This window comes from Dermacentor albipictus, chromosome 9 (genome assembly GCF_038994185.2).
Source record: "Dermacentor albipictus isolate Rhodes 1998 colony chromosome 9, USDA_Dalb.pri_finalv2, whole genome shotgun sequence".
NCBI classification, from domain to species: domain Eukaryota; kingdom Metazoa; phylum Arthropoda; class Arachnida; order Ixodida; family Ixodidae; genus Dermacentor; species Dermacentor albipictus.
The window spans coordinates 71,373,455-71,394,204 of NC_091829.1; the positions used below are offsets into that span (position 1 = coordinate 71,373,455).

At 45.0% G+C, this 20,750-nt stretch overlaps 1 long non-coding RNA gene across 1 annotated transcript; it reads right to left on the bottom strand.

Annotated features, from left to right (window-relative positions):
- Positions 1–831: 831 nt before the first annotated feature.
- Positions 832–14,866, bottom strand: LOC135908587 (uncharacterized). Its single transcript, XR_010566365.2, has 5 exons — positions 14,645–14,866; positions 5,149–5,294; positions 4,965–5,047; positions 3,725–3,814; positions 832–1,113 (listed from the first exon to the last, which is right to left on the bottom strand). It is a non-coding gene; the product is annotated as an uncharacterized lncRNA (long non-coding RNA).
- Between the last annotated feature and the right edge of the window lie 5,884 nt (positions 14,867–20,750).

Below are 20,750 nucleotides of genomic sequence, written 5' to 3' on the forward strand. Positions count from 1 at the left end.
TCGTCTTCGTCATTGCAGCTCGTTCATTGCCTTCGTCACGCCGTTGTTGTAGTGCTCTCCTTGTCGTATTATCAGCATAACTCCAGCATCACGTTTTCGTCGCGTCATTGTTATCAAGCAATCGCCGTCTTTCCTGAGTTGTCATTCGATGATCGTCGTGCCGTAGGGCTCGTTCCGTCGACGTCATTTTCTCGTACTGGAGACACCCTTGTCATGCCATTCTCATTACGCCGTCGTGGTCACTCCATAGTTGTCATGCGTTTAATGAGCACGACCGAGCACTGCGAGTTCTAACTTACGCATTCTAAGTGATCGTCATTTCTTAACAGCAATTTGAATGGCCATATACGTCCTAAAGGTTTAGGATGTGTCGTTGTAGCGCTGTTATTTTTTTCGCTTGTGTTCGTGTTTTTATTTGAACATGCATTATCTGTTTAAATGTGCGGACTCTGACGATCATTTGTTCATTGTACCACCCATATACACGGCCAATATGGGTTTTTAGGGTACTTGAATAAAAATAAAAGGTTTACGTGGAGCAAATAGGTTCTCAGTGCAAATATGTCCAACAGGATGATGTGGTGTATACTTCCAAATGATTGCGAAGCCGGGAGCAGCGTTCTTGCTAAGTGCCCATGAAAGCTGCGCTTAAACCGATTCCCACAACGTGTCAGATCCACAGATTTCGTTTTATTTTACACTGAAAATGTTGTTGACTTTTGTTTTTGTTCTAACTCATCTTTCACCGATATTGTCTATAACTCTATTGTATCCGCCCACAATTTTGCCCTGTAATGCATCTCAACTATTTAGGCAAATATTACAGACATCTCTGTTGCATATTATTTTATTCAGATACTATGCCAAATAATAAACTCTGCGAAAAAAAGGTATTGTTTTATTAGCAGCGTTGCTTTTTTCCCAGAAAATGTATCCGGCCAGGAGGGAAAGCCAAATGCGTGCCTGGTTTGCTCATAGTGCTCACGAGGACAGATTTGCAACTAAAATAATAAACATCAGTAGAATATGGGCTGCACTGACATCTGTAAATACTTAGGCAGTCCGCTGGAGGGTCTCTGTCAACAGTTGAACTTGTTTGCAGCAGGAGGCATTCTGTGGGGATAAGATGGCCAGAAACGGCAAAATCAAACACGGAACTACGCTATAAAGGAGCTCTAGTACTGATTAAGGGTGCTTGTGCAAGATTGAGTTGTCAATTTTCAGGCCTTGCTCACAGTCAAAGTCTACTGGAAGATGCTGCATTTATAGGCAGCGGGGATCTGTTTTGCACAGTGGCTGCCGGAGCTAAAAGTGTGCGTGGTGTTTTTCGACGATGTGCCAAAATGCGTTGCGCAACCCTTTTATAATGCTAAAGTGTTCAGCACAAGGGACGCCATGGAGGAGTAAACTTGATATTAAGGCACATTGTGGTTAGGCACATGACACGGATACCGATGGCTTCGGCCACAATTGTTACTGCTTTCAACATTTTTAGACGAAAACAAGTGGCACATGAGGAAAGCTGATATTGCCACAGGTGGATGCTTACTACGCATGACGTGGTCGTAGCACTCGTTTCTGCTGCAAGGGTAAATAACATCATGCACTAAGGAAAACCAAATGGTTCTTCCTTTGACACCGCTGGGAGACCCTAAAATTCTCGTCACCAAGGATAATTTCAGTTTGTGCAACTTCTGTCTTCGCTACAGAGAATGCTGGAGTCAATTGTCAACGTATTTGGTTCACATACATTGCCAAGTTTTATGTGTCAGTCCTGCGCTACTATTCAAAGACATACAACAGCTTTCCTAAGTGATCAAAAGTGACCGAATGAGACATATTCAAGCCTGGAGCGAATGTTTTGACAAGACGTATATTGTTTGGCAGGACCAACTCTCCATTGCAAGGCACAAGTCCCCTTGGTGAAGTGTTGGCTTCAGCTTCTCTTCAGCCACTTTAGACTATATTGGCTCCGTCTTCTGTGAACCTCTGCATAATATAGGCTCACGAAATGACATACGTTCACCAGAAGTCACTATTGCTATCCATGCAAAATGATCGCTCATGCATAGCTTTGAAAATCGAAAAGATGAAGCGAAATATGAGCAACTTAAATATAAACTGACTCCAAGCTCGTTTTTATGTCCACACGAGCTGTCATGCGGCATATTATACTTCAAGAAAGGCTTGCGGGCATGCTATGGAAGCAGTTGCGTAAGGTGAACAGTGGAAAGTAACGCCTATAGTTACTCATTTGCATGCAGTCTGTGGGTTATAAAGCGTAATTTTCCTCCGTATGAGGTCAATGGCTTTCTCCATAGCTCCATCAAAGTCTGCGCGACAATGGGAGAACTCCGAAGATTGGCAAGACGCCTGCATAGACATTACGCTTGTTGGGGATTCCGGTTTCCACTTCGTTTGCGGAGAGGCCAGGAGACATTCATCCATCGATTACGGCTCGATGTGGCTCACCGATTCCTTCACAACATTGGACGAGGACGGGACCCTGACTGTAGCGTCTGTCGCACTCCCGAGACAATAGCTCAGATACATTGCGTGTGCCCTCAATAAGGGGCCGAGCGAAGGACAGTTAAGTCTAGTGTTAATTGCTTGGACTCCCGCCCCTTCTCGGAAGAGAAGATTTTAGGCGTGTGGAGAAAAGTTGACCATGCCCAACGCACCATAAAATCAGTCTTGAACTTTCTATGTGAGTCTTGCTGAGAGGGTCGTCGCTAGGACTTCCGAGACGTCAAGACAGTGCGACATGTGTTTGCACGGTAATGTTTTCTGTGGACAAGGTTGCTCCTGCGTCTATTGCGTCTAAAACGCGCATCGGCGTATAGTACATCTATGTAGGAGCTCATTGTACCATGTCATAATCACCTGTCAGCTGCGCTTCGCTGTATTTTCAATTCACTTTATTTCACCATACACATGGTCAGAGCTCTTGGTCAACACATGGTCAAAGCCGTGCGAAACAGCTTGACCGGGCCGAAAAGACCACATCAAGGTAAAACAGCGTGGCGATGACGAAACAACAAATTTGAGGTGTTAAAAAATGAAGGACATGCGGCTAATACAGAACTCATAGTTAAATACGGTATCAGTAGCCAACATGTCATTAGGTGAACGGCATCCACACTGTTTGAAATTTGACTCCTTGAAACGGGCACTGTTTGGAATTTCAACAAACTTACACGTGCTTCAATTTAGCTGATACATGAAATCATTTCATATGTAAGTAAAGCTAAGAAAGAAAAGTAGTTCAACAAAAAGGGAAAACAATAAAAGAAAGCGCGGCCGCGCGGATACTATCTCGAAAGTGATGTGCAATGGCTACGGAGTTTAGGCGCGCCGAGGGCTGATAGCTTCGTGTGCGCTGTGTTCCCATCCCTATAGTGTGTGCGTTGAAGTGAGATGCCGCACGAAAGTGAAATCGCTTCCTGCTGGTGCAGCTCTTCCTCACGCCAGCGTTTTTGACAGCGAGTGCCTGCGGTCATCGAGGGATGTGTGTTCTTGGTTGCCTGAGCGCGCATCACACCATGCTTGGTAATTTAGTTCGTAAGGGAACCTTTAGAAATTTATATGACCGATAAAACTACTATTCTGCCTTGGTCTAGGTGTCTAATGGTTTGCTATTGAAATGTCTTTTGGGCGTAACTGCGACTTTTTTTATTCACCTACACTTGGGCCACAGTATAGGTGTAGCATTGCAGAAACTTACGTCGTTCCGGACCATATGGTTCCTTTATAAGAATTATGCAGTTCTTGTTCGGGTTGATATACATGATCTTGAAACGTATACGGGGACCATCTGGTTTCATCATGAAAACAACGTACATAACGATGTGTTAACAATACGACAAATATTTTTTCTTAGATTAGCACTCACCGCTGTGGCACTTAGAGGACAAATATGCCACACAATGTAAGAAATCCTTCGACAATATTGGAAACATTATCGAAATAATAAAGTGGTTATTGGTCAGGAGAAGCTTATGCTGTATGCAATTCCGTAGGTAGACAAGTGTCCGGGTAGCAGAATGAACTCAGTCTGGTTAACGTCCCTACCTTTCTTCCTTCTTTCTCCACATAATTTATTAGTATATATATTAGTATATAATAATATATTAGTATATATTAGAGCACAGTGGTTCGGACAAAGCCCTGAGTAAAGACGCTAATTTCTTGAAAATAGACCGATGAAACAGGCCTGAGGAAATAACTGCAAAAATGAAGACTGACTTGCACAGGCGAATGCTTGCTTACTTCAGAATAATACACATATCCAGAGGCATATACCACTTAAGAGGCTTTCGAAAAGATGACACGAACGAGTCCAATCACACATCTACAGCAAGCAAAATTTAGCGCGAGAACACATCTAGAATTCAAATGTGGCATACGGGAAACTTTAGACAAAACGCTTCAGGAACTGGTGCTAAAGCTAAGTATCATTTGCGTATGGACAATAAAGCCTTCTGCAAACGTGAAACGTCCATCCGCATCGAGTTTCGCATAAGCGGCGGATCCAAGATTTGTGCCATTGAAAATATTCTGCTGTCAAATATAGTTGAAACATCGGAGGACAGTTAAACCTTTGTGAAAATTTAGGCAATTGAGTAATTCACTTTTTAGCGCTAATTTATAACACAATTGCAGTCACAAAATATCCGCCGGCTTTGACAGAGTAATTTGCTGTGAATGCGCTTTGTTTCCAGTAAATTTTGCATGATGTGCCCTGTCCTGAGCGCTATCAACATATCGCGTTCCCGCGAATTAGTGCGCCTCATTTGGCACACTGTCTCCGATTGTCGCCTTATACAAGTGTGAAGATGGCCTGTAGTTCGATCGATGCCTTGAGTAGAGGCCTTGGTACCCTTCGTGACCTGTGGCTATTGCATAGCCAAGCCGCAGGTCGCAGGTTTCTAAGCAGAAATTTCATTACGTGAATACTTACTTACCTCGTAAAACCTTGAAATTTACGGCGTTGGCTACCGTATGAGGAGTGGTGCCTATGGTGGTGAGTGGTGTAGTAAACGTGTTACTGCGGACCAAAATAGTTCAGGTTATTAGCATCGGAACGCTCCTACGACCATTCTGTATCCGAAAGCTGTAAGGTAGCTGAAATGCATGCTTGGTACTTACAGTATCCGTTGAGGAAATATGTACGTTACGTTGTAAAAAAACCCAGTGCGCACTGGCTGCATTCTAGCCAACGAAAAACATGGGGCGACAGTGGCGAAGGAACTGCTTCTGCTTTTTGCATATATTTTTTCAGTAATTCCAATCATCTAAGGAGATAAAGAAAGAAACACTCCAGTATTTTAGTTTTATTGCAATAGCAATGACATGTGCACTCTGACTTATGATTGCTACATGCACTTGCTAGTATTTGTCAGTTCGTAGATCAGTCCCTCCCTTATGATTTATTTGCCACCATTGTTTGCTGCTTTCCTTTTGTAGCCCTCAATCAATTCGACACAATGCATGAAACACTGGTTTGATTGTTCAGTTTTTCGGGTAGCGCATTTTCTATTATGATCGTTATACGTGTACTTTGTTTTAGACACATACGCATTCCTGCAATTTCTTACAAATATTGCACGTTAGGTTTCCCACTGTGTTGCTGTTGCCCGAAATTTTGCACATTCTAGCCGTTTGGTCATAACATTAGGAAATTAGGTCTTTTCTGAACAAATGTTTGATGACAATAGCATCTGCCGGAAGTCATGCGCTCAAACACATAATAAATAGGAGTACCCACTCAAGCACCCAACCATATCGTCACGTTGTTGAGATGAAGAAATAAACTTCGGTGCAACGGGAATTCACAATACTGACTTGCGGGCAACTCTGTGCCCACAAAAATAGGTTAGCCGGGCAGAAAGATAGTGATGAGCTGATGTGTCGATCGGCGATAATCGCATCGGTGAGTAGGATGCGTCGGCAATTTATACTAGACTCATCAAACGTTCCAGCGTAATCGACGGTATGGAACATACCGTCGATTACCGTCGAACATACCGTCGAACAGCCTACGGAACACACACAACAGATAAAACAGCTACTAGAATCGCGATTGTTCTGAAACATGCTGATGCGTCTTGCGCTAAGCGATGACGTTTAACATTTGTTGCCGGTGAAAACCGGTCAGAGGGGACAAAAATGCGCAAACGTGCCATTGCCCGCCTCTTAAATAGAATCATCGTGATACTGCGAACGAAACAGCCCATGTAATAAAGAAACCCAAGAAATAATATAAGCATTAAAGTTTTCTCAGTTCTTTAGCGAGCGTGGAACGGCCTATGGCGCACTACATGTTAGACTTCAGGTCTTGCGCTTCGCCGCTGTGATTGCGCAACCGCGTCTGCATGAGCTCATAATCAAGTGCACCAAGACGTTGGAGTCTCTCGTGGGGTCCGAAATACCTTCGGAATAACTTTTCACTCAGTCTATGTACGCGCATTGGAGTCGAAACACAAACTCTGTCGCCTGGCTTGCCTTCCACGGCGCGTCTAAATAGATTGCGGCGTCTCCTGTATGTCGTCCCCTGGTTCTTGGTAGACATGTGGCCGAGCTGTAGGGCTTCACCGGCGCGCTGGAGATAGACGATAATCTCGCGGTTGTGATCGTCGTTCACGTGCGGCAGCATGCATTGGGCGTGGTCACCGCACTTTCATATACCAGCTCCAACGGCATCATTTGCGCTGTCTCTTGCAGAGTCTTGATGTAAGCAAAGATGATGTGCGGGATGACGGCATCGCACGTCTTGAGTTCGACGTCGATGTACATGGCTAACATGTGAGCGATGGTCTCTTTTAGGCGTTGCGTAAGTCTATTCGTCTCGGATTACTATTCGGTGATCCTGTGGTGGCTTGTCTGGCTGTATTGCAGGATGGCTTCAGTAACCTTTGCTGTAAAAGCCATTCGTTGATTGGTGATGAGGACTTCTGGAGCACAATGTCGTAGCTCCTTCGCCACCCCGGCCGCACTATCCTTAGGCAGGGCTTGCGTTTCGGCGTAGCGGGGAAAGTATTTCTTGTTCGAACCCTCTCCGACTTTAGCAAGTACGCCCCTATCTGCTGGAATGGTGGGCGAGGAGATTCAATAGACCGTAGCAATCCTGCTGGCCTTGTTGGTGATGTCTTGTCTCGGTAACAGTCTCGACAGGTCCTGACGTAATGAGAAACGCCGGCAGCGAGGTGAGTCCAGCGATACTTCTCCTCTATTCTCTATAGTGAACTGGAGAACCCGGGGTGCCTATCGACCGGGACATCGTGCTGGGCTTGTAGAACTAGCCACAATGTGCTGATGATACGACGAGAAGGTAGCGGCCGAGGACTGGTGATTTTTTTTTCAGAAAAGCGTCCTTTCTCAAGAAAAACGAAAACAATCCGCGCTTGAATACCCTTGCGAAAGAGTCTATCTTGCCTTCCAAGTTCCCAGCAAGCATTCTTAGATCCGGGACACCTCCTTGTTGTTCGCCGAAGTAATGAGCGCTTATTTGGCCAGGAAGGTTGTGTCTTCGTTTTAGTCGTTCTGTGACAGCAGGTCGATTGAGGCGTGATCGAGACAGGCAGTCGGCATCAGATCGCTTCCATCCGGTCTGGTAAATCACGGTAACGTATAATTCTTGCAAACAGAGGCTGCATAATGCGAGGTGGGCTGAATCGTCCTTTAAATTTTTCAGCCAACACAGTGCGCGTGGTGGCTATTTTTGGCTTTGAAGGGCGTACCGTAGAGGTGACGCCGAAATTTCGCATTAGCCCAAATGACAGCAATGCATTCGTCTATCGTTGGAGAGTAATAGGCTTCAACAAAGTTTGCATGTTCTGGTGGTGACTTCAAGCGTCGTTTGTGTTCTTGAAATGCTTCGATTTGTGGCATTTGCCCATTGAAGTTGACGTCAGATTTCGTTATACTGATCAATGGCTCTAACATACGCGAAAATTCATTGAGAAACGCCTGTAATAGGCAGACAGGCAAATAAATGCGTGCACTGCCATCTTCTTGACGGGCTGCTGGAACTTTGTGATGGCAACTGTCTTCTGCGGGTCAGGACATACTCTGCGCTTGCTGACGACATCGCTCAGGAACAGCAGAATTCATGCGCAAAGTGGTACCCTTCAAGTTTCAGGGTGAGTGCGGATGACTTGATTGTGTCTGGTATCTTTCTGAGGTGTCTCAGGTGCTGTTCGGAAACCGCAGACGTACCTGATGTCTTCCAAGTACATGGCGCAAGTCTGCCACTTCAAGCCACCCAGCCATCCATGATAGTGTGGAATGTTGCTGGTGCGGAGCAAAGCCCAAACGACTTTTTAAACATGTATTCCTTTATACTCATCTCGTCGACTTCAATTTGCTAGTTCAGGGGACCAATATATGCATTAAGCAGAACTGCATTCTCTTTCTATATGGACCCGCCGTGGTTGCTCAGCGGCTATGGTGTTGGGCTGCTGAGCACGAGGGCGCGGGATGGAATCCCGGCCACGGCGGCCGCATTTCGATGGGGGCGAAATGCGAAAACACCCGTGTACTTAGATTTAAGTGCACGTTAAAGAACCCCAGGTGGTCAAAATTTCCGGAGTCCTCCACTACGGCGTGCCTCATAATCAGAAAGTAGTTTTGGCACGTAAAACCCCATAATGGCATTACATTCCTTCTATACGAAGGCTACAGAAGACGCCCACGGACTCTTGGATGTCTACATAACTTTATCACGTAGCACTTCATTTGATTACGTCGCGTTCTCCAGTCGAACTTGGTACAAGCACTGACGGAGTGGTCGAAAACATTATACGGTCATTATGTGATGCTTATAACGACTTGTGCTTTTTGAATCCTTAAAGGCGACGAGAAGCAGTCCTTATATTGCTGGCGGAGACTATTGAGCTGTGCTTGCTTATTCCTCAGACAAGTCAGGATCCTATAAAAGAATCGTTCACTAACACGGAGGATAGTTGCAGGTTTGGTAGAATGCAAGAAGACTAACTTCTCGCTGACCGTTGTTACTTGTTTCACGCAAGCAATTCTCATGGCCTTGTTGAAGTATCCAAATTACTGACTGAAGTTTATCACTATTACCTGCGCTTTTCTCGTGTGCGATTGCACGATTCCCCTTGCGACATCCATTTCACTATGAAACAGCTGTTGGTCGCTCTCAACGATGTCGTCAAGGTCTCCGGTATTTTCTGCGCTGAAGGTAATGATCATGCTGGCGCGAGACAGAATAATGACTTGTCCTTCAATGAGATTCAAGGCACGGTGTCTCAAAGTGCTCTCTGGTGGTACCGCTTCATCTTCTCATAACGTTAATGACTCGAGCTTCAGGTCGAGCATTACGTCATATTGGTTTCCATCATGGCCCAGCGGTTTACATCACTGGACCATTAAATAGGTGAGACCTTTCTGATGGTCTCCCGCAGATCTTAGCAGAGCTTGAACGTTGGCGTAGTTTTGGAATCAGCGTACGGCGATTGCATTCCCTGTTCCGCATCTGCCGTGTCTACTCGATGTTGCTACTCTGAGCAGGAAACTCTTCGACGGTTTCTGGCTGGTTTCGTATCATTCAAATTACAATTTTTTGTTTCACGTTGCGCATCACAAAACGAGCCTTCTTATCCTAGGCCATGTCAGGGTGAAAGAGGGCAGCCATTCCCTCTCTCAAGATAGTGATGTTCTAGTTAGAAAGCTACACCCGAGCTTCCCGTAGAACTGGGACTCGTTCTATTGGAACGACACTTGTGGATGTCTTCAGGAAGCTGCTCTGAAAGAGGTTCGGCGACTACACAGTGAACTATGTGGTCTCGAACCACATATTGCGGCTTCTTCCCAGTACGAGTACTCATGACCCAACTTCTCTTCAGCATTTGAGTCATTGAAGGTCGAGATCCTTTCGGAAGATCCTTTCGGGGTCGTTCGGCGAATATCTAGAGAAAATAGGTGGCTTCATGGGTTGTTAAGGAAGGATAGCTGCTCACACTGCTGGATTCGTCGTCGTAGCTTCCAACTCGGTCTTAGCCTTCCTGGTTGTCTGGGGTAGAAGCCCGCGCTGCGGGTGCAAGCGTTGTAGCCTGCGATTAGGTCGGTGGTCCGGGGCGACGTTGGAGTCCTCTTAAGGGTTTGGACTCGCCTCACGGCTAGGTCGTACATGAACTTCAAGCACCTCCTACAGATGTCCTGTTGTCGTGAGGGTGAAGAATTAGACTGCTACACAACGGCTAGGCAAAAACTAACTCTTCATTAGACGAACCTGTGCTCTGAAAAAAAAAAAACGTTAGCCACGCAGAAAGATAGTGACGTCTGTGTGTTTCGATCGGTTAAAACTTCACTAGTAAGTCAGATGAGTTGGCCAATTATACTTGACACATTCAACGTTCTCATATAATTAGTAGTTCTCGTAGACGTTCTAGAAGATGGAGCACTATTTGCATTGAGTATGCAATGTGATTAGAAAAAGCTTGGCGGCACAACAGTGCACAGATAGAATTTGTCACAGTGATCGCGAATGTTCAATACATTCAGACTCGTCTTGCACCAGGCAGTAATGTTTAACATTTCTTATCCCATGAACAGCAATGACCTGAAGCAGATAAATGAGTGACTGTACTAATATAGTGAATTATCAGAGCAGTTTAGGGTTGCAAAAATATGAGGGGGCAGGAGGTCCTGAAACAGGAGTAATCCTGCCAGAGCTAAGGGGCGCTAATGTCATTTTATGCTCAAAGCAAGAGACCTTGTCAGAGTCGGAAGTTGACTAAAAGGCGGTAAATATATTGGTTTTGGGTATGCGCCGTAAAACTACAAATGATGCATTGCACGGGCAGAGGTCTTGGACCTCTTTTAAAATATAAAAAGCGCAACACAAGATTAGTAAAATGTATGAACTGAGAGAAATCAAGGAAAATAAGTAGGCAACTCGAGTGCACTGTACCGTTTTAAGCGAACCTGAAAAAAATGGCAGTACCCATCTCACGATGACTGTTGATTGTTGTTCGTTTGGCATTCAATAAATATACCAGCATATCCTATTGCCACCGTCGAAACGAGTTATGCACGAGATGAGTACTGCAGTTGGACTCATCTTTCCTGCTTCCCTAAGAACACTCAGCGCCATCTTTCGGCGCCGCCGTGAACCCTGTGCATGGCTTCCGAAATGCTGAGAAACGCGTCCCACGTTTCTTTCTAAGCACCCTGCGCCACCAGTGTCACTGCCGAGAAATTCACGCGTGGCTTCCGAGATGAGGAGCATGGCGCACCGGTGCATGCAGACGCTGAGAATCGTTCCCTCGCTTGTCACAGTTAGTGGCCCATAGTCTATGACCTAAGGGGGTGAGAGGCTCATTGAAGAACAGCAGATACCCAGTGCAACCAAGCCACAGCTCACTAGGGCGTAGCCATGAAATATCTTTATTGAAAAGTGGCACATGCCAAGTGCATTTGGCGCCCAGCCTGGTAAAACATCGGGTTGCTGTTCATGAGGAACCGCTCGGACGCGGGAACGATTACCCATAGCATTGGAAAAAAAATTTAGGCAGCATTGTACAGCAGCACATTCACAGTGAAATATACTGGCCGACCGAAGTCGGCTTCAAGGAAGTTCATTAAAGACCAGCACAGAGCGAGTGGAATGAAGGCAGTGCTCCGAGTCTGCGTCGACGTTTCATTGAACGGCGGCATCTATACAGTCCCACTTCTACAGTGACCCACGTCTGTGTGAATAATGTTCGTTAAAGAGCGGCTCATATGTACACATTGCCATTTCTCACTAACCGCAGTTCTCCAGCGGTTGGTTTCGAATCCTGTTCCTCCAGTGCTAGACCCCGTTGCGCTACCCATTCAACCATACACTGAACCGTTACCGAAGTACGCGGCAAGACAGCAACAGACAAACATTCAATGCCTTTGGAAAGCGCGTGAACGACACAAAGAAAGCTAACGCATTAAAATACAGCACGTAAAGGCAAAACAGGACAAGGCATTTGGCAAGCGATGTACAGGGTAATTGACAGTGCATACGGGCGAGTCTGAGTCATCAGCATGAGAGGGAAATATTCTGAAAACATAGACTGTGAGCTGGGCGCCAAGGATAGAAATAGAAAAGTCAGTGCAGTTTTACGAAGGCCTCGAAGAAAAAATAAGTAAAAAATTTGCATGACAAAACAAAGGGCAGGGCTTTGAGTTTTGAGGCAAACAGCTGCTTATATGAAGTCACTACCATACCGGAGAAAACATTTGTGACAAATTATCCCTGTGTCTGCCGAAGAAAAACAACTGACAGGAATTATCATATTCTACTTGAAAAAAATTCACCGACCATTACGATGCTGCCTAATGCAAAATTTGAGCGCAGTTCTATATGCTTTTTTTTCATTTGGCTATACTTTGGCTAGCGTGTACAATCTGTCTCATGCGACACGTTTGCAAACGGAGTGAAGTGTGGCATGACTACCTTGCTAATCGGAACACCACTAGCGGGAGCGCGTAGGTGAAGCTTAGGCGCGATTCACAGCATCCGCCGCAGACAGACTTCCGCTCATGCAATGCTTTATTTTCATATATGGTATCGCTACCCACATGCCATCGGGGAACAGACGACTTCGCGCTACTTTGACGCAATCTCGTAGCGATAGTAGACAGTTTTAGTTACACGTACGAAGAGGCTTCACGTACGCAAACGTGAAAAGCTTACGTACCTTACGTGCACGCCATCTGAAACGCTTTTAGCTACACGTATGCGACGCACGCCAATAGGGACCCCGTAGCCACATCTATCGGGAAATGCGAACACGGCGGTAGCCAATTCGATCCTGTCGCTGTGTTTCAATGCAAGCCGTCTGCGCGCGCGCGGCCCGCTATTGCTTGTTCGTCATCTCGCGGAACTCCCCCGCGAAGCTGTCTACGTGCGCAAGAAACGCACGCAAAGAATTGAATCTCACGTACGTCCATGAGACGCGCGCGCGCCCGCTACGTATTACGCATGCGCCCTGCTGACACGTAGAAGCTCTACGCACGCAAAGCCTCTACGTACGTGTAACTAAAACTGTCTAGTCTCTGCAGAGCGAGTCTTGCACGGCACTACATTTTCTTCTCCCGCTTTGGCCGTACCCTTCTCCTCCTCTGCTTTCCGTCTTATTGTTCCGCGGCACCCTCTTCCTCCACTTTCCTCTTTTTATTTCGCACTCATCTCAATCGCCATCTTTCATGCCCCACTGTGCTTCTCATTCGCTCTTTCAGCGCTCGCTGGGCTCGTTTCGGTTACGCTGCCCGATGCCTACGCTCAACGCAGGAACGGGCGCCGAATCCAGTGCTCTAAAATATTCACTCAGTGACCGAGCACTTCCTTCAGGAAGTGGTCAATGTAAAACCTGAAGAAACAGTAAACTGGGCAGCGTTAGAAATTCGCGAGCATTGCAATATCAATTGGTGGAAAAGAAGTACGGAAAAGGGCCATAACGGAACCAGTTCCAACAGGTGTGGTCAACTTTTCAAGAGCAAGCAGAGACGAGCAGAATGCTACATAAAAAGAAATCTACTAACACATATTTCGCTCATGTTTTATAGGTTACTGTCTGCTCCAAACTTGAATCAAAGTAGATGTTATTAGTTACTACCGTTGCCATCATTATCATCAATGCATGATGTGTCCATGTACATTTTTTTCAAGCTCTGGGTACTGTATTAGCGAAATACACTCAGCAGCCTAAGCTACAACAGCGGCACACTGAATGTTGTAGTTGTGGAAAGCACTTTGGAGTGGTAAAATTCGTGGCAAGTAGCGCTTCTAAGGACATAGGCAGGGACTCGTAGCAATAATTCAGGGTGTCTAATACGTCAAAACAGCAAATTTTCTGCTTCATCTTATAGCAAAATAACATTCTTGGCTTTTTCAGACAAGCCGCCTTTTTTCTGGCTATCTGCATATCCGTTTTTCTGGTCTCATGCCAAAGATAGCGCAATGTAACAATCTGTGGTGAATCCAAAGCTAGTGCAATCTTTTTATTGATGTAATCTTAACTTTGCTTGCAGTGCCCATGAAAGAAAAAAACACTTAGAATATACCCGCTTTCATTTTCATATCAAAAGAATACTCTTCGCATACATGAATAGTGATCGCGAATACGTTCTGCCGTAGTTTTACTTATTTAAAATATAACCTGCCTGCCACACCAGTAGAGGCCAAGGCAATTGGTTTCCGTCGGGTAAAAACAGAAATGACAACAGGGGTTTAGCAGAATCGCAAGCACAATAACCACCCCTGTACGAAACAGTCAGCTGTAAATATTCTTCCCCGTAATAATATAATCAAATATTCGTAAAGCTATCAACTCTACTCCAAAACATAGTCACAAGGAATCTAAGAAGCTGGGCGTTTGTGTTTGACTCCGGCGTGAGCAGCACTATTATTTATGCTTCACTTACAAAAGGAATGGGGTGAGTACGTCTGTTAATAAATTTAATCAGCGGTGATATCGGGACATCACGCCCGCACATGTCGCACTATAGAAACAGCTTAGAAATTCTGCCAATTGAAATAGCTTGTACATTTTACTGCTGCAGGAGATTTAAAAATACGAAAGGGAAACAATGGCGGAAGCAGACAGAATAGAACCACACTGTAGAATGAACTAACCGCACTTACATCTCTAGCATGTTGTCGATCGAAGTGTCGTGGATCATCTTCATATGGAACGCCCGATACACTGCCAGTAAGAGCGAGGATGTAAAGAAAGATGGAGACGGTTTCCATATTTTCGGCTTTTATCGCTTTAAAGAATGCATTGAACGGTTCCTCTCGAACGAGGTGTCTAGTCTTTGTGCAGAGCAATATAGTGCCCGCCTTACTGAAAATATGAGGTGAAGGTTTAGCGGCACAGTTTGTAATGTTTTTTTCAATGTTCCACAACGTGCAATGCATTTTTTTATGAATGCACACCCATTCTTTTCTGAGCAAGCAAGTGGGCATGTAAAACCGTGCGGGACAATACCGCACGTCGAAATCGCTTCCCTCGCCGGCTGGAACAGATCTTTTTGTCCTTGTGGAAGAGTGGGTCTTTGCTTCGTGCACGGATTAGGCAGAGAAACGTACCGAATGCGACAAAGGTTGCGAATTATGTTCGTAGTACTTTGCAGCATTCAGTGCGGCAGCTGGTTGTAGCTTTTGAAGTCGACGTCTTTTTTCACACAAATATTCGAAAACTTGTGCCGCGTGACAGGTACCTAACTGGGAAACAGTTTTGTCAACACGTCATATGGATTGATATGGAACTTCATACTAAAGGAAATGTTTATAAAATAACCGGGTTGAATTTTTTTCACGCCGAAGTAGCGTGTTGAAAGCGTCTGTTTCAAACAAGCGTGAGCATGAGGTTTCTTGATCATGAGCTTGCGTAAACACAAGTAGGAGATACCCACGGTTGCGATCACCTAAGTTGAACATTCTGTAAAATAAAATACTTCAACTTTTCGATGATTGCCTGTACGCGAAGAAATATATGCCAGTGACAAAATGATGATGGTATTACGATTTCATGCCAAAGAGCCAAGCTGAACAATCATTAGTCGCTGCGTTTCTGGAACTCAGCTGAACGGTTAGCACTAGAGAACAGGCCAAGGAGCCTTATGTTCTCTAGTGCAACTTACAATGCCGCGCACCTAAATAATTATTCATAGTCTATTGGATTATGACAAGTGAGTCATCTTTGGCGACGTTGAAGAAATTGGCGTAAAAGCTAAGAAATTCCTGAATGGCGCGCGCATGTGCTTACTACGAATTTTGAAAGCGATCTCTGCTTTTTCGTTGCTTTGCTCTATTTGCTAGCAAGATAAAGCCTACAAAGCCCAACATATTATATTACTACGATGATTTTCCTACATTCATATTATGATCTAGGTGTTGAAAGCTGAATGTGAAACCCATACCTAGCGTTTCTTTTTTTTTTTGATATCCTAGAGCAAATACTAGGTTGTGGCAATTTAGGTAACTCAAGTACTAATTATTTGTTGCCAGCGTAATTACTTTTTACTGAAATAATCATTTGAATATTTTTATACGATTATACTCTATATCGCCAGATATAAGGAAGACGAAGTTCCAGTTTTTTCTAATGAGGACTGCACTTTCATCTTTGTGGGGTTAAATAAGTTTCACAGTATTACTTCATTGCATATCTTTATATCCTGGCAAGCTCGTGTTCAAACTTATAGTCGACATTTTTTATTGATTTTATGGATGAAGCTCGCCAGCTATCCTCCCCCCTAAAAATAGACATTGCTCTACGACATACATGTATACCTGGAAAAACAAATTAAGCAACCATACGATAGCCTATGAAACCCTTAGGCACACTGGAACCGCGAAGGGCCAGAATACTTCATTGCATTGCTACTGCAATACACGAGCGAAATGTCTGCTAATTGCTAAATGTTCATATGAGAATCCATCAACGTAATAAAAGAGTAATTATTTGTTGGCATACGTTTCCCAGATTTGAGGGATAGAGAAGTGTAGCGCTTAATATAAATTCAATCTTGAAAAGGCGCTTTCATGTGCACAATAGGAGAAATTGGAGCAAATTCAGAACAATCTGCAAGGACAGACTCAAACCTTCGTGAGCATGGGTATCGCATTCTAATACAGATGATTATATCTGTATGCAGAAAAATGTACACCACTGTTATTGTGCAGGACTGCGGGCAGGCCTCCGCCTCGGCAACACACACATGCAGACAAAATAAAAATGAAAGTTGGTAAGCATCAGTCCTTTGGAGATGATTCACGACGGTAATACGATTGGCAAAATATCTTATGATGTATATATAATTCATGGTGATATATGTAATATATTATGATGATTGTTACCAGGAGGTCCACACAGCGAGTGGCACGTTTATAGTGAACCACATTGGCGCCAAATAGCTTGATTGAAGTACGGCACACACCCAGCCGCACATAAGCAGCGTCACGTGACCAGATCACGTGCCCAGTGGCACACCCCCGTATCTAGGAGGCGTTCTAGGAACCGAGCTTTTCACCCATGGGCAACGAGAACTTGCACGTAGTCTAATTCCAAGTGGCCCAAACTGAACGCAGAGTTTCATCTACGAGCAACATATAGTAGTGGCACATACCACGTGACCGAAGCGGGCGCGAAAGGAAAATATTGCATGAGGACATAGACACCGAAAATTGAGATAAATAATTCGGCACAGACACTTAGTACTCCTTAAAGAAATTTACTTACGAGGTTTTACATGCCAACACCACTTCCTGATTATGAGGCACGCCGTAGTGGAGGACTCCGGAAAGTTCGACCACCTGGGGCGCTTTAACGTGCACCTAAATCTAAGTACACGGGTGTTTTCGCATTTCGCCCCCATCGAAATGCGGCCGCCATGGCCGGGATTCGATCCCGCGACCTCGTGCTCAGCAGCCCAACACCATAGCCACTGAGCAACCACGGCGGCTACTTAGTACTCCTTACCTGTGGGAATGCGAAATCCTTATACCGTTTGTAGAACTCGGCATGTCAGGAACTCTCTCATTTGATGCACTCATGACGTGGCGCCACAAACTTCCCATTGGCTGTGCCTTCACATGCCCAATGACGCCCGCACTAGGCCACACCTTGATTCAGCCGGATGACTGCTTTGATTGAGCTCAGCCCGCACTGCCCACCTGAGAGGGTTTTGTCTTAGCCGAATTCTTGTGAAGATGCGGAACGCTTAGGTTATTATTTGGATGCAGTAAGCTGGAGAATCTGTTGGAAAGGGATATGCCAAGTAAGCTACTGGCTAACTTCTTTTTTGGTTTCCAGTGCCTCAATACATAGAAACGGTCTACACTGCGCTCTTTATCAATCTTTTCTTGCATTAGTTCTATTTTTGTGCCCGACATGGCGTTAAAATTTATGTGATTAGTGTGCTCTTGTCGCTTTCTTTCTGAATTTCTGTACGTTTGCATCCGTTGTGGTAATTGTTCACCGGACGAGTTTTAACTATTGGCTTTTGCACGAATGAAAGACGCGTTCCAGCTACAATCTTTTATCACACTCCGTGGCATGCATGTACTGCACGTTTCTTTAAATTAAGCAACGTTTTTTCATTACACAGCATTTCTTTACACAGCGACTGGCGCGGGACCGAGAACGTAGGCATACTTGCCCTGCGCCGTAGGTGAAATGCAGGTGCGTTTCCCCTGAGAGATTTAACTGAACCCTTCTTCCCCACTAAGGCATAGGCTCACTTACGTGGTTATGTGCTCCTAGGCTAAGAAAGGGCTGGGGTGCGTTTGGCAGGCATTCTCAGATCTTGTACAGCAGGTTGCCATTATCCCTCAAGAGAAAACTGTATAACAGCTGAAATGCGAAAAACACCCGTGTACTTAGATTTAGGTGCACGTTAAAGAACCCCAGGTGGTCAAAATTTCCGGAGTCCCCCACTACGGCGTGCCTCATAATCAGAAAGTGGTTTTGGCACGTAAAACCCCATAATTTAATTTTTTTGTATAACAGCTGTGTCTTACCAGTACTCACGTATGAACTGAAACCTGGAGGCTTAGGAAAAGGGCTCTACTTAAATTGAGGACGACGCAACGAGCTATGGAAAGAATGACTGGGGGTAACGTTAAGGGATCAGAAAAGAGCAGATTGCGTGAGGGAACAAACGCGAGTTAATGACACTTGAAATTAAGAAAAAGAAATGAGCATGAGCAGGACATGTAACGAGGAGGGAAGATAACCGATGGTCATTAAGGGTTACGGCCTGGATTCCAAGGGAAGGGAAGCGTAGCAGGGGGCCGTCAGAAAGTTAGGTAAGCGGATGAGGTTAAGAAGTTTGCCGGGACAACATGGCCACAGTTAGCACATGGCCGGGGTGGTTGGGGAAGTATGGGAGAGGCCTTTGCCATGCAGTGGGCGTAACTAGGCTGATAATGATGACGACGACGACGATGATGATGATGATGATGATGATGATGTGCTCCTAGGTACATGAGAGCGCTGAGTTTCTGTTACTACAGTGGGCTTCTTTCACTTATCGCTCAACTCTCAGCACAGGTTCAAGGTTGCTCAGTGCCCCCTGTTTCTTCGGCCACAGCTCACGTTTCTGATTGTTATCCAGAATATGTGCGTTTGTAATTGGACAGGAAAAGTATCCAGTGTAACCTTTGGGAAAGATTCCACTGCACGGAAAAGACGGGGGCACGAGCTACTGGTACAAAATGGCGCACACATGCCTCACCTGACGGAACAATTCAGCGATACGCTATGAAGAGTTCGCATTGCTAATTGTGTCAGGCCTGTCACATTTTTCACTTGGCACTTTGTGAAATAAGTGAGGGCGCGATATTGTCTGTTCCTACGGCAGTCGATTCGTGTGGTGAGCTAAGCTCCTGGTATGAAGTTGGCCGGTTACCGATCCTTCAAAACTGAAGCCAGTGCGTGTTGTTAGCTTGCAGGCTACGAGTTTCGATACAGTGCTCTTCGTGAATCTTCGCAATGGGGGACACAGTGCCAGGACAGGCGAAATTCTTCTGTCTGTGTGGAGCAATACTTTATTGCTTCCATTCTTTCGAGTCGTCTTATAATGGATGCGCTGGGTTTTATAGAGAACAATAATCCCTTTGTCAAAGTTGCCCGGTTATGTTGGGAAAAATTAAACACTTGCTATGCGCTCCAGCCTCTGTCGGAAAGCTGTACGCAGAAAGGCGGTGCATTGAAAATGCTGTATTTTATGGCTCACCTGTTCCAAACTTCTCTTGCATTTATAAATGTACGCCCACTTTAAAGCTGTAGTTTATTTTATCAACTTCAAGAAAGGCTCTTGCAAATGTTCGTAATGTCACAGGCTAACAAAAAAAATGCGTTGCGGCAGCTTTCCTGAATACTAAAATAGGACTTACGTAGAGGTATTGCGTTCTTTTAGGGACACATTGCGTCATTAGTTGTTTTTTTTCCTTCTATTGTATATAACAACATTTTTTTTACCGCTACAACAATTCTATAGCACTTTCTCAAACACGCCAACTGGTGGCCTAAATTTGTTTGCTGCGGATCTGCCCAGCACCTGGAGCTTGGATGACGCAAAGCGACATCTGGCAGAAGTGTGATGTGTTACTATTCTTGGGGAAGCTCGCTGGTTCATACGTATTTCCGCTGAAAATACATGAAGACAAGTAAACTTTTGTCCGATAGCTTCTTTAAAACTTTTCGTATGTTTTAGCATACTTCATACTGCAAGATCTTTCTGGAAGTGGGCTTTCCGTTGGTACACTTGCGTTGCTCTCGAGTGCACGTCAAGCAGGAACTTTCTGCCCCTCTGTTCGTTGCACTTCTGCTGCCGATAAAAATAACGAGCGCAGCGTGTTTTCAGCAAGGTTCCAGGAATTTAAAAAAAAATGATACAACGTGAAGTACTCGCTATTCTACGAGGACGTAATATTAGACAAAATTCGCTTTGATTTCTTTCTTCATCGCTGGGACGTTAATAAACGCCAAGTTTTCAAAACTCATTCGACGCCATCTACTGTGGCGTTCTTCATAACGTGCTGCGCAGGTTTAGTTAGGGCAAAACGCCAGAATCATTTACATACATGTTCCACAAAAATCTTCGGAAAAGATGACACCAGCCAGGGTCACGCTGAGTGTAACTTGCTTCGGCAAACACACTTTGACGTCATTACACATTTTGAAGGCACTTATGGTACGTAGGAAGCTTTACAAAAGAGGCTTGACCAAATAATGAAACTG